At 45.1% G+C, this 14,401-nt stretch overlaps 1 protein-coding gene across 1 annotated transcript in view; it reads right to left on the minus strand.

Moving 5' to 3' along the window:
• Positions 1-8,414, minus strand: part of FAR2 (fatty acyl-CoA reductase 2) — a 159,594-nt gene extending 151,180 nt beyond the window's left edge. Inside the window, exon 1 of the mRNA XM_050904280.1 lies at positions 8,379-8,414. The gene's annotated coding sequence lies outside the window, so the exon portion shown is untranslated. The remainder of the gene's footprint in view (positions 1-8,378) is intronic.
• Positions 8,415-14,401: the final 5,987 nt, after the last annotated feature.

Consider the following 14,401-nt stretch of genomic DNA (forward strand, 5'->3'; position numbering starts at 1 on the left):
GCATAAACAGATCTTTTGTCAGAAAAGCAAGCAAATTGTTTCTTTGCAGTCTGCAGGATCAGAAAGAAGTAAAGCAGTGAGGTTGCAGTTATATGAAGTGAGGGTTAACTAAGGGTATAATCCTGTCTGTCACATTCAATTTAGAAATGTGAATACATGAGAGTTCGGGTGTCTTATCAATGGCCTGGAGACCAACAGTCTCAGTCTCTTCATAATTTTTTTGTCCAACAAAGGAGTTGGGTGCTTTACAGCAATGACATTCAGTTCAATAGCCAAAGGAAATCTAGAAGCAGTCCTGGACTGTGACATTCCCCTTGACTTAAAGCTAGAAGCAATGAATAAGCTGATGTCAGTGCATGCAATAGAAGTTTTGCTAAGGGCTCCTTCTGTAACAAAATTTCACCCTCAAAATTGTCCTTAAAATTAGGTTTAAACAGAATCAGGCCATCCATTTCAGACCAGCTGATAACAAAAATAAGTCCCATTGACAGCACTGTGAGCGTGTACATCAGAAAGTGTTTTATGTTGGGCAGGCAAGTCCTTTTCTCTCTCTCCCCCCTTCTCCCTAGAAGCAACAGTGTACTTCTATAGTCCCCTACTTGAGCTATGGGCACATAACAGGGGAATTTCAGGAGAAACTTACTTATTTTTATACTTGAAGAGGAAGATTTTTTAATACTAATGCCCAATAAGACTGCGTGTTTGTGAATAAGCAATGACAGGTGGTAAAAGCAGATGGTTTTGAAAAGATTTGCGGCAGTCCCTGGCTCCGCCATCCTAGCGGCTCCGCAGGATACTGGCAGAGATAGCGGTTCCCCTCCTCTTCTTTCCTCGCCTCACTTGAGAAAGCCAGCGGCAGCTGACCTTGCTGGCTGCCACAAAGCCAGGATAGGACCAGCAAAGCTCACTCACTCACGTTCTTCATCCCAGCTCCAAGCTGCTTCTGCCTCACTGCAGAAGCCCAGCCCATCGCAAGCCATTGATACTCGCTAACCAGCCGGGTGGTCATCTGACAGGAGCCACAAAACCACCTCTGTGTTAGCTAGTCCTGACCAGGAACAGAGCAGGCAGAGCTCCTGGTTTCAGTAGTCTAGCACTGTGTTTGTTCACCACAGATCATGACCACTTTGCTTCTGGGAGGTGCTTCTGAACGTGTTACTTCTGACATAAGTAGGGATATCTAAGAGGGAGCATTACTGAAAGCTCCAGTGCTGAATCCAGGCACAAACACCTGCCTTCCAGTACAGACCTCTGCTGCCAGCACTAGCTCTTGTTTCTGAAGGCCTTGGTGATGAAGGACGCATCTCAGATGTTTCAATCCTGCATAACCAAGCAAACTTTCACAAATGGTGAATAACCTTGTGTCATTAGTCATAGAGTGATACTGCAATGGGGAGCAAAGCTCAGAGAAGCACAATTATTCACATTATATCTCAAAACAAAGAGAGCGGGCAAAAAAATTATTTCATATGTCAACGAGAGCAGTAACAGAAAAGTATATTTCCAAATGAGTGATGTGTGTTTGGTCAAAACAGTGCTGATTGCTGCAGCTACAACCTTCTCCAAATTATTGTTACTTGTGCTTAGGAAGCAAAGACCCACTGCTACTGAGAAAACTGCTAGCTTCAGGCTGTCGTCTTCTGCGTGCTCCATCAGCTGTAGCACACCACTAGTTAAAGTCAGTTGTAACTCTGTTTTGAGATATCACAGTACACCTATAAAGATGACTCAGGCAATTTCATATACCACCAATGAATCATTAAATGGTACCACTTCTGGCTACTATCAAACCCATCTGTATAGCCCATTGTTAACTCCACGGTACACCCATCTCAAAGAACCTTTTAGAAGACTGCTGTGCTCTGTTAATACCCACACATTTTGTGAATTAATTAAGAATCTCTCTTTTAGGATTTACTAAGGTGTATTGTAGGAATTATGCTCCTGAAAAGGGCTGGTACCTTTTCTACATATCATCTCTGCTTTGCAGATTTTCCCCAGAAACAGGTCTGATTGACTCATTGTCAATATAACACTTATTGTTTTCCATTTCTTTAAACAATATAAGTGTATAGCTTTGTAAAAATCTTTTCCTTATTGTTCATCTATAGCATTGTTTACAAAATTGCAATCAATTTACATTTTCATAATTTCACTCACAGTGTCAAGGTAGTTTCTGAAGGAATATTCTAGAGAGGGTTGTGACACTACAGTGTATTTATATTCAGCATCCCCTGAATAAGAAAAGGCCCTCCTGAACCATCTATGGCAAAATAAATCCACATTCTTTACATGAAATCAGGGAATCTTTCTTACCTTCAGTCAATGGGGTTTATGGTTGCTTTCAGGAACGTAAAACAAAAAAAAAAAGGAGTTATCAATTCAGCTGTCCCCAATTTTATACAGCATTGCAGAAACAGCAGTGAAAACTGAGTTTGCTATAAAGGTGGACACAAGCCATTCAAACCTGGAATCAAAAACTTACATTTGTTTCCAGAGAACACCCCATGGTAAAATTACCTCTTACCTTTGGGCACAATAAAATGTGCATCTGGGCTTGGATAAGGCAAGGCTGAAAGACAGCTTTAGAAATTAAATTGTAAGCATCCAGGTTTGTGACGAGTCCTGCCATTCTTGCATGCATTAAACAGTCATGAAGTTTTGTATTTGTTCTGGTAACGCCACGGGACAACTTACTGCTTCTCAAAGCAGATATAGGTGATGGATACTGGCATGATGGGTTAAAAATGAAATTAAGTATGAGGAAAACCTATAATATGCATCTCTTATGAGCACAGCTGCTCCACAATTACTTTCAGGAAGGAGAAAACATTGGAGTTAAACACAATAGCGTATTTTTGTGGTACAAGGTATCTTTTTCTGTGAGCATGGGTGGAAGAACAGAGCCTATGCAATTTCCAGTCACTTGAAACAGCCTAAGCATAGGTACACACAAAGAGAAACACACGTATAAGCAACTCTTGCAGAAGACAGCTAATATAAGCTTAGAACTGAACACAATTGTAGTCAAATTACAGGTATTTTTGCCAAACCTTCAATATGCCTCATGCTTTAACAAAAACGAATGTAGCCAGAGATTTGAGGGAGAGGGGATTTCCAGTTTCCAATAATTACCAATAGAACATTAATTATATGCCTACACACAAGATCCTACTATTGACTATTTCATTCTGTAAAGACCTAATTAGCTGTAATTTTAACACTGTATATCACCCAAAGACAACTACATTTTCTAAAGAAAGCCTGAAAGCACTATTACATGAGAATTGGGAGAAAAAAAAAAAACAAAAAACAAAACCACAGACAAAATGTCTACCTCAGATGGTGTTAAAAAAATATGAGTTATAGGCTTACCATTCAAAAATTGAATGGAAAAAATATAATAAAAGACAAAGCATCCACTGTAGTACACTCTTTGCTGTGATAACAAATGAAAATGAACTTTTGCCAGACATGGCTGCGTATAAAGAGGGCTGAGATGCTACAAGTGCATGGTGATCCATGGTGGCACTACAGAGCAGTCCACGGGGACTGATTCACAGAAGTTCAGGAGACCTCACAAGAGAGAGCAAACTAGGGAAATGCTCCCCCATGCCTGCTCCCTATGGCTATGACCATCCCGTGCTGAGAAATTACTGTTGTCGGTATCATCACAGCAATAAAGAACTCGTGCCACAAACCTGGGCTTTATCAGCACAGGCCATGTGCAAACACAGAGCAAAAAAGAGAGACTGTAGCTGAAGTAGTCTGCAATTTAAATACAAGATAGGCAGACTTAGAAGCAACAGGAGTGGTGGTGAGGGTATAAATTGGGTCAGTGGCAGAACTGACCCCAAACCTAAATTCAGAGCTCTACATCCTGAGCAGAGGGAGGTAATTTTTTAGCATCCCAGAGTAAGGCCCCACCTCCTTCAAGAATACAGGTATTTAAAACAACTTTTCGTCCTTCAAGTTTCCTCTTTCACTGGGTTCATCAGGCCCTTGAAGAGTATGTCTACACAGGTGACTGGAGACGGACAGGTACGTCTCCTCACTCTCCAAATTGGCCAGATATAAGCCAAACCCGATCTGGAAGCCATGCAGAAGTGTTAACATAGCACTGAGCGAGCTTGTTAGGCTGCAGGTCTGTCATCGTTTTAATCTGGTCCAAATGGGGCTCCTACCAAGTGCGATGAGGATCAGCCCGCTCTTCCCCCAAGTGCACGTCTCTGCTGACTCCTCGGTGCATTTTAGTCATGCATTGAGTCAGACCCAGGAACTCATCCAACTGAAAAACAGGCCAACAGTAACAACAAGAGCGGATTTGCATTTGGCCACCAGCGATAGTACCAGCACAAGCGAGAGATCAGGAATGCATAGCCAGAGGTGAGGCAGGCAGGCTGACCCTTTGGCAGGAGCCCACATTCATGGCAAATTAAAATGACTGCTGAACCACACCCTTTGCCTTGCAGAGAGGCAAGTTTTGGTTAGTTCCAGCACAGCTTCACATTAATACAGGTGAGCAGCTCCCAGACAAGGACTGCCTTTGTGTAATAGCTTGTTGAGCCAGGGAAGTGAACGTGCTTCAGATGATACTTATTTCTAGGTACGCGTGGAGATGCCTAACTCTTTCCATGACCTACTGCTAGTAACTTAGATAATGTTAATCTCATCGGACAGCATTGTAATATTCAAGCTTTCATTTCTTAAGCCTCCTTTGTGGACCCAGGACCCTTAGGGAATAAGAATGCTATAATTTTTAATAGTAATAATGGGATAATAATGCAGCTACAGAGCAATGCTAACATTATCCTCTGCAGCAATTATTCCCAACATTTTCCTACAAACACAGCAAAACCAAACAATATAATAAAATAAGCAATAGTCCCCAGATGAGTCGAGCACTCATCAGTAGAGTTTCCGCAACCTCACTGAGTTACTCTCCACTGGCCTTCAGCTTCTATGAACTACTCAGATCTGTGGTATAACAAAAAAAAAAAAAAAAAAAGGGGGGGGGGTCTCTACTCCCTTTCCCATTTCAAAACATGTGGGTTTTTTTTTCTCCTTCCCTATGCCCTCATTTACGTGATCTGTCCCTTGTACAGATCAAAATTACTTGTCATTGGGGAAAAAACCTGGCAAATTGATCAGAATTAGGAGCTTCCTACATGGAATGTAAGGAAAAAAAATTGAAAAGTTTTTTTACAATGACAGTCTAATGCTGCAGACTGCCCCCTTGGAGCAAGGATCTACACTCTGCCGCAGGACTTGAAATCATCAGTATCTGAGAGATTTCTGAAGACATTGGCCACTCATTCATGTTCCTCTACTGCATCATGCAGACCAAATGGCAGTCTCTGTGCCTTTGGTCATGTTACCCATATTCCCTGCCACAATCCTTCTGCCCTGTCGTTACCCATGTTCTCCCTGCCAGCACTCCCACACCTCCCCAACCTCCCCCACCCACCCATCCACCCCCCCAAGATCCAGGTCTGCCAGATCTGAACTTTGGGGAAAGCACGGGAACTTTATCAGTCAAAGCTGCCTCCATAACAGAGCTGCAAACTTTGTGCCTCTGTTAACAGGCCATTCCCTACTACTTTTCTGGCAGTCTATCTCTAGATTCTTCTTTTTTTGCCCAGCTGACATGTTATGGGTTTTATTTACTCAAGCTTTTCTGACATGGTCTTCAAGAAGTTTTAAAACTACATTTCCCCACCGCTAATTTAAACAAGCCTTAATAGGGATTAGAATTGAAACCCAAATTGGCAGAACTGAGGAATTTGCAGCTTTGTTACAGTATCAGATGCATCCTCAAACATCCTCTAAATATAGTAAAAGGCTGGCCTAAATCTGCTATTGCTTCATGTTTAATTCAGATACCCTTGAGTGACTGCATCTCTCCCTCCCCCTAAATTTTCTATTCTCATCACCTATGTATTGAAGTTTATGGTGACTTTAACTTAGACAAACACCCCAAAACACCCCAAAACACAGAGGAAATGTTTTAAAAATGTGTTTCTACAAAACTATAGTTTATCAGAGGAAGAGAACACAATAAAGCACTACATTATAACTGGGATTTTACAACTTCTCTAAAGCAACTATCAGTGTAATTTTTAAACTATGCAGTTACTTTAAAGAGAAGATGAGTACATTATACAGTAATGAACAGAACTTACACTTTCCTATCCAAGAACATTACAGGTAAGCAGGAAATGATGATGCTTTTGATACAGTAGATGCAAATGAAAACAAACTCCAGTAGCAGATCTCTGAACTGCCATCAGCTCCTTATCAAGTGGAGATGAAGGTTCCCAGAACGCCAGCACACGCAGAAAGTTACACTCTAAAGTAATGTGCCAAAGGAATGTAAGCTTTGGTATTGAAAGCTTCTGAAAGGCCATGCATTTTCTTTTTTTTTTGCACCTTTGGGCTCACCTAATAGTTCAATTTTACACTTACTTTAATACAAATTCAAGTGAACCAGGATTAGAGCAAATATGGATTTTTTAGTACATTTTTCTAGGCTAATAATGACCTTCACAGATAGCAAAATCTCAGTCTAAACGAAGATGCAAAACTAGTCGTTTGACTGAATTTATAGTGCAATATTTCTGGATGAAGCAACTCCGATTTAGTTTTACTGCTTCCCACTGCAAGATAATGGTCTGTCATTAGTTATTCATCTCTCTAGTTATGCCCTTAAAAGGCTCCAAGGCAAACACGTAAAAGCAAATTGTTCTGAGTAACAACATTACTGTAAAGGACTGTGTAAGACAAGACAAGGTCACGTGTCTCTAGTTTCTAGAAAACCGAGGATATCCTCACAGGATCCTGTAACAAAATTCGGGTTAAATCTTTGTGGTGCCATGTGGGTGGGTGGTCAGCAGGGGTATCCAGTAATTTCCCAATCAAGACACAGAAAACAGCACCTAGGCTTAGAATAAAGAGCCCTCCTCATACGATTAAAACTCTATTGCTGTCTAATACTACACTTCTTTAAAAAAAATGTATGGGCCTAATAGCAGGGAAAACAAAAAGGCAAGGCTCCCCTAAAATTATATTAGATCTTGCTTTTTGTGTTTTTTTGGTGGTTTTTTTTTTTTGGGGGGGGGGGTTGGGGGTTTTTTTTTGCATAGCACTGAAGATTACCCCTACCCGGAGCAAACCCCGCTGTGAAACAGAGCAGGAGCCGCTCACCACATCCTCTCCTCATTCACAAGGTTGCACTCTGGCTTGAACTCTCCCAAGGAGAAGCCGAAGCGCCGGCTGGGCTGGGGCCGCCGCTCCCCCCGGGGCACCGCCCAGCGCCGGGGGGTCCGGCCCGGCCCGGCCCGGCCCCCCTCGCCCGCTCCGCGCCGGCCACGCACGGCTCCCCGCTGCCCCGCCGCCCTGGGTCGGGGCTTGCCCCCGGGCCGCGGTACCTGCCCGGCACGACCCGACCCGACCCAGCCCGGCCCCGGCGGAGCCTCCCGCCACCGCGGCAGCCGCGGGCGCTGCAGCCGGCCCGGCCCCGCCGCCCCCGGCCGGCTCCCTCTGCCGCCTTCCTCGCCTCCTGGGCATCATCCCTCCATAGCGTCGCCTCCTCCTCTCCCCCACCCCCGGTTTTTTTTTGTTTTGTTTTGTTTTGTTTTTGGGTTTTTTTTGCTGCCCCCCCAGTGTCCCCCAGCGGGTTGTTACCTTCAATTACCGCTTTTCCGACCAATTCCTCGCTCCAAACCGCTGCCCCCACCTTCCCTAGCACACAAGCAACTCCCAGCAAAGAAAAGGAGGAGGAAAAAAGAAAAAGAAAGAAAGAAAAAAAAATTACAAACCTCTCCTCCCCCTCTGGGTCTGATACTATATATCCGGCCGGGGGAGGGAGGAGCAGCGCCTCTGCTCTGCCTTCCCCTCTGCCGCCTCTCGCACCGAGCGGCTGCGGCCGCGCGTACCCGGGGAGGAGGCTGCCTGCCCGGGGATGCGGACCAGCTCAGGCCGCCCGCGCTCGGCTCCTCTCCTTCGCCTTGCCCGGCCCTGCTTCCGTGCGGCCGAGCTCAGGCTAAACGGCAAGCGGCTTGGCTCTGCAGCGAGAGCCGCTAGGCACGCCAAGCACACCGGGAGTGCGGGAGAGGGAGAGGGACCATCCCCGGCAGGACTCGGCCCCGTGTCCCCCCCGCCTCAGGCCGCCCCTTCTTCCCCGGTCCCCGCCGCTGCCGGCATCGCCCAGCAGCAGTGAGGCAAAGGCACGTTTCGCTGCCCCCTCCCTGCGCAGCCTGCCGCCGCCGCTCCCCCCGTTAGCCGTGCCGCAGGGTACCCGGGCACGCCGCAGCAGCCCTCGGAGGAATTCAGAAGAGCAGGCGAGAAAAGGCTCCCTCCCGCAGGGCTCCTCTCCTTACCGGGGTGGCGGGGCTCCTCTGCCGGCGCGGCCGCCTCCGGGCTCCCCGGGGCGCTGGGGCCGGGGCGGCGCGCAGGGGGCGAGCGGCGGCGGCGGCGGCTCCTCAGCGCCTCCCCGAGCCCCTTCCCTGCCCTCGTCCTCCCCCCGCCTCCGGCTGCCAGGGAGAGCGGCAGCGCTAGGCGTGAGCGGGCAGCCGGGGCTTGCGGGAAGGAGGGCTGGGCGGCAGCCCCGGCAGGCGTCCAGGAGATGAAAGGAGACGGCCAGGGGAGGGGGGGAACCGAAGCTTTCCAAATCCATGACGAAGGGGCAGGGCAAGTGCTCCCTTGGGTGTCCCCCAAGGTTATTACACCTCCCTCTCTCTTCGGCTTAAAGCAGAATTTACCTCTGTGTTTAAAACGATCAGGAAGAATGTTGTACACAGAAACAGACTTATAAAACCGGCATATTAATTTAATGACACAATTTGTCTCACAAGCATTAGGAAAAAAACGAGACATGCAGCATACCTACTCAGCCACTAATACCTACCTTTGCCACAAATATTAATTTTCTCACTTCAGCTATAGCAGATACACCCTTAGAAAGATCTTTTCAACCCAACATGAGAATCAGCAAAATGTGGTGCTTTTATATCCTCTTATTACACTTACAGTATGTACAAGCATTAATCAATTTTACAAGGTTGTGTTTATCTAATTACTGTCTTCAATTATTAGTGCTGAAAAGAAGCTAGCCCCAGAGAGGCTGGGTCAGATGCCCATTGATGACTGAATCGGTATCAGAGCTGTCAGCAGAACTCCACACACAAAGGGATTAGGTACTACACCCCCAGTTGCAGTTCTCTAGCCTCTAGCTCCTTTATTGAGAAGCTTAAGGCTACAGGTGCCTGCCATTTCCACATGAGACCTCCCTGCACATGTCTGTTTGCACACCTGGGCACCCGTAGTCAAAGCCTAAGACTAGGTGGAGTCTCCAAAGCCTTCACATTTTCGCCTCATTCTGGCTAGTGTCCTTACAGTACATGTCCCACTACCCTTAATGTGACACCTGGGCATAGGGCTCTAAGACCAATGTGGACCATAAAGGTCCAAATTGCCCAGGACACAAGATCTATGTCTCCACACTACACCTACACAGCTGGATTACGGTTTTATGTGTGGAGTCAGATAGAGCCATTCAGGGAATTCAGCCCACACAAAGGGGTGGGATGTAAAGTACATTGACTTCATCATTTGTATAGATGGAAGAAAGGCTGCTGCCTTCACAAATAACTGAGTGCTATCTATCTCAATGGATTGGAGCACTCAACAGGAGAGTGGAATCTGGCTTCAATTTCATTTTTTCCATTACAAGGAAAAACAACCTACAACTTCTTTTACGGTTGGACTCGATGATCTTAAGGGTCTTTTCCAACATAAATGATTCTAAGATTCTATGATTCTAGCAAAGGAGTTTTGGATTCATTCATTGGAAATGTAGTGGGAGGGAACTTGCAAGGAAAGAAACCACAGGAAATGGTTCTTACCCAAGGAAGTCCAAGCTATTTGCAGAGAGTGACTGGTGGTTGCTGGGATAATTCCGAGTAAACAGGGTTTTGGTTGCCTACATCTCAGGCATATTCTTTAACATAAACATCTGCCTTGACAGACTGGCCAGGCTCCTGTCTAAACTGAAAAAGCGATACCTGAACTGCCAGCTGAAGGCAACGACTTGGCACCAAAATGGGGAACAAGTAGACAAAAAGAAGTGAATTAATAGAATAGACAGTCAGGGGTGGCTTTGTTCAAAGGCCATGATCTTGCAGTCTGAAAAATAACCAGAAGGAAAGTTTCTGGGAAGCACAGGATGGGAGAGAACTATTGCTAGCAGAATCTTTCAGGACATTGAATAGAGAGCTTGATAAGCATCAGTTCTTGCAGAAACTTTTTCAAGAGACATTGCATGGGAGACAAAGTACATTCAAATATACAAACCTATAGAAATTCCTTTGTGAAGTTTTGAAAAAGCAGGCAGGCTTGAAGAACAGTTCCCAACTAAGAGCCAGTTAGGACATTAGACAGGTAGCATGTAGGAGACAGTTCATGACAGCTGCCCAGAAATCTCTAGAAAAAAGTTGAGGGGATAATTTGGTTAAGGAGATGAAGAAACAAGAAAGAATCATTAAAACAGTGCCAACCGGAGGAGGCTACCCTTTGAACCAATGAACTGAAGGTAGTAATGCAGCTCTCAAATGTGTCAAGGGCTGGAGGAAATCTAGAGGCTTGGCTGAAAAAAATGCCTTTGAGCTAGTTGTGCATCACAAATGTTTAAAAGGAGTAAAAAAAGTAAACTCTCCAGGGTACTCTGCACTCAGGGAAAAATGAGAGAGATTAGCCTTCATTGTTCTTTCTTGAGTAGCCATCTTAATTCCACCGGTAGTTGCAGTGACTGAGCTGGAGAAAGACCTGTTGCAAGCCTGGGACTTTAGTGCATATCACAAGGATGAGGCATGAATTTGAAACTGACCTTGCTATAGATTGCATACACCTGAACTTCTATCCTAAGCAGTATAAGGAAGACGTAAAAGTAGGAAAGTTAAATTTTACATCAAACTACCATTAAATGATTTGATGCAAAACTGCTTGAGGGAAGTTGCCTGACGAGGGTCCATGAAGCTAGTATTGGAAGAATCAAAGCAGTACTTCCCTCACTTCCTTTGACAATGTGCCCTAACTCTACATCTAATGGATTACCAAGGGGCAGAAGATCAGGATGAAAGGGTTGAATGTTTGAAACACATAACCGAGTATCTTTGGGACAGATTAGTCTCAGTACAAAACCCCTCATCTTTTATGGACGATGAACTAAGGAATAATCTTTCTGTTGCAATTGCAGATCTGTACTAGACACAATGATGCCTTACTGTAACCTGTTGACACAGTCTTACCCAGTGTCTCATTTCAACACGTGCCAAAGCACAAACATCACCTGGTGAGGATGTGTTGTTCTTTCCCCCTTCATATGCCAAATTCAGCAGTATGGTTTAGGTATGAAAAGTTTTGTTTCGAATAGCCTATGGATTCAAGATGAAGTGTACCTCTTGTGCATGTTTAACAGTACGTACTGTCTCATTGCAAAATAGCCAAACCCCAAGAAACTCATTTTTCTTTGAGCTTGATTTACATACCTTTACATCATTAAAAAGTTAGAGACCTCAAGAGAATGTCAACAAAGCCTTAAGAGCACAAAACTAAGGGAGCACTTAAACAGAGTAATAACTTAAATACCTAACAACAAACTTCAAGTCATTCACAGGCCATTAGTGAAAGAATCCTATCCTAGCAGGAGTATAGTTTCACCCAAATGCAAGAGTGAAGTGCTTAATCTGCTCATTTACACAAGAAAAAGAATTGCATGCAATTTCTTAAGAAATTACTTTTATTTATAGTCAAGTTGCAGTTTATCTGTGGTATATCTTACTTTTACCAGAAAAAAAATCCCACAACATCTGTTTAGTTTAAAAGCCACTCTGTGACACTGATGTCCTTTAATAGAAGAAGCACTAAAGAACTTCATTGCTGTTAAAATAAACATCACTGGCAGTAACTCTGTATGGTGCCCACACTTGGTTGAACACACAAAATCAGTTTAGTACTCATCTCGAGTCTTAAAAGGCTGGGTAGAACATTTGTTGAAAATATTGTTGCTTATTTTGAGGTTAGCTGTTATCCTGAACATGGAATTACTATTAGCAACAAAAATCTTTTCAACAGCTTTGGAAATAATAAGCACAGATACGGAGTTTTGTTGGTTTGTTTGTTTCTGTTTGTTTTAAATACGAGCAAAGCAGCTTAGTCTGAAGAAACAGTAGAAGAGCCCAGGAGATCTATAAACTGGAAAAAAAAAAATGCAGATCCTTAGGGCTACCAACATATCAGAAATCTAAGGGAATCTAAGGGTAAAGGTTCAGCAGCCATTTTAATATTACTGTTTATTTTTCTAACAGAAATTGCTAAAGTTGTCTGACGGCTGAAATTTATTTTATCCCTGCTTTTTAGTTGCACTCAACTGTCTTCAACAACTTTTTTTAAGCTTGCCTTTTTCATGCCTCATTTCAACAGAGAAATATACTTTTATTTTATTGAAAGCTTGAGAAAATCTAGCTGCATTATTCTGGAAAGTGTGTATACTCCCAGATATGAGTACGTCACAGATTGAATTAGGTGTTACAGACATGGACCTCAAAAACAGTAGAAATTGGGGTCTTCGTCCTTAGTTTGTCAGGAAGATCTGATGCCCTTTATACCAACCAAGGAAATATTAACCTTTGCATTCCTACTCATTAATATCTATGATGTGAATCCTATTTGTTACATCTGGGTTCGTCCTGCTTCCCCCATCTGAGACCAGAGCTAAACAGAGGAGGCCTTAACTTTAACAAGACCATCATCAAGGCGAGAAATGTAAACTACTTCTCTTTTTCCCAAGTTCAGCTATGTGAGGAAGGCAGGTCTTCAGTTCAGACAACGACTTCTCCAACTCCTGGCTTTAGCTGCGGTGCTGACCAACATCCCTGGTTTGCCACAAGCATGAGAATAACCACTTTGGCTTTTGACCCACAGACAAAAAAATGATTTGCTTTATCTGGGCAAAGATATGTTCTAGTTTCCCCACTTGAGATCATGCTTACAGGTAAAATGATGCTGTCTTGCATTAGATCCTGTTGCCACCTAAGCATACACTACTCACATCAGGGAAGAGCTTAAAATATTGTACGCTTTGCAGGTTTAACAACTATCTTATAGAGAGGTTCACTGCCTGCTAGTTAGTAGATGGGTGTATTGGGTTTGTATGGCAAGGTTTTGGTAGCGGGGGGGCTACAGGGGTGGCTTCTGTGAGGAGATGCCAGAAGCTTCCCCTATGTACAATAAAGCCAATGCCAGACGGCTCCAAGACAGACCCGCTGCTGGCCAAGGCCAAGCCCATCAGCGACGGTGGTAGCGCCTCTGGGATAACATATTTAAGAAGGGGAAAAGTTACTGCACAGTAGCAATTGCAGCTGGAAGAGAGGAGTGAGAATATGTGAGAGAAACAACTCTGCAGACACCAAGGTCAGTGAAGGAGGGGGAGGAGGTGCTCCGGGCACCAGAGCAGATTCCCTTGCAGCCCCTGGTGAAGACCATGGTGAGGCAGGCTGCCCATGGAGGTCCACGGTGGAGCAGATATCCACCTGCAGCGCGTGGAGGACCCCACGCCGGATCAGGTGGATGCCTGAAGGAGGCTGTGACCCCGTGGGAAGCCTGCGCCGGAGCAAGCTCCTGGCAGGACCTGTGGCCCCGTGGAGAGAGGAGCCCATGCTGGAGCATGTTTGGTGGCAGGACTTGTGACCCCGCGGGGGACCCACGCTGGAGCAGTCTGTTCCTGAAGGACTGCACCCCATGGAAGGGGCCCATGCTGGAGCAGTTCGTGAAGAACTGCAGCCCGTGGGAAGGACTCACATTGGAGAAGTTTGTGGAGGACTGTGTCCCATGGGAGGGACCCCATGCTGGAGCAGGGGAAGAGTGTGAGGAGTCCTCCCCCTGAGGAGGAAGGAGCGGCAGAAACAACGTGTGATGAACTGACCCAAACCCACCTTCCCCATCCCCCTGTGATGCTGGTGGGTAGGAGGTAGAGAAAATGGGGAATAAAGTTAAGCCCGGGAAGAAGGGAGGGGTGGACTGTGGTGGGTTGACCCTGGCTGGACACCGCGTGCCCACCAAAGCCACTCTATCACTCCCCCTCCTCAACTGGACGGGGGAGAGAAAATATAACGAAAGGCTCATGGGTCGAGATAAGGACAGGGATATCACTCGGCAATTACCGTCACGGGCGAAACAGACTCAACTTGGGGAAAAAAAATTAATTTAATTTATTACCAGTGAAATCAGAGTAGGATAATTAGAAATAAATCCAAACCTTAAAAACACCTTTCCTCCACCCCTCCCTTCTTAAATATGTTATCCCAGAGGCACTACCACTGTCGCTGATTGGCTCAGCCTTGGCCAG

This window comes from Gymnogyps californianus, chromosome 1 (genome assembly GCF_018139145.2).
Source record: "Gymnogyps californianus isolate 813 chromosome 1, ASM1813914v2, whole genome shotgun sequence".
Taxonomy (NCBI): Eukaryota; Metazoa; Chordata; class Aves; order Accipitriformes; family Cathartidae; genus Gymnogyps; species Gymnogyps californianus.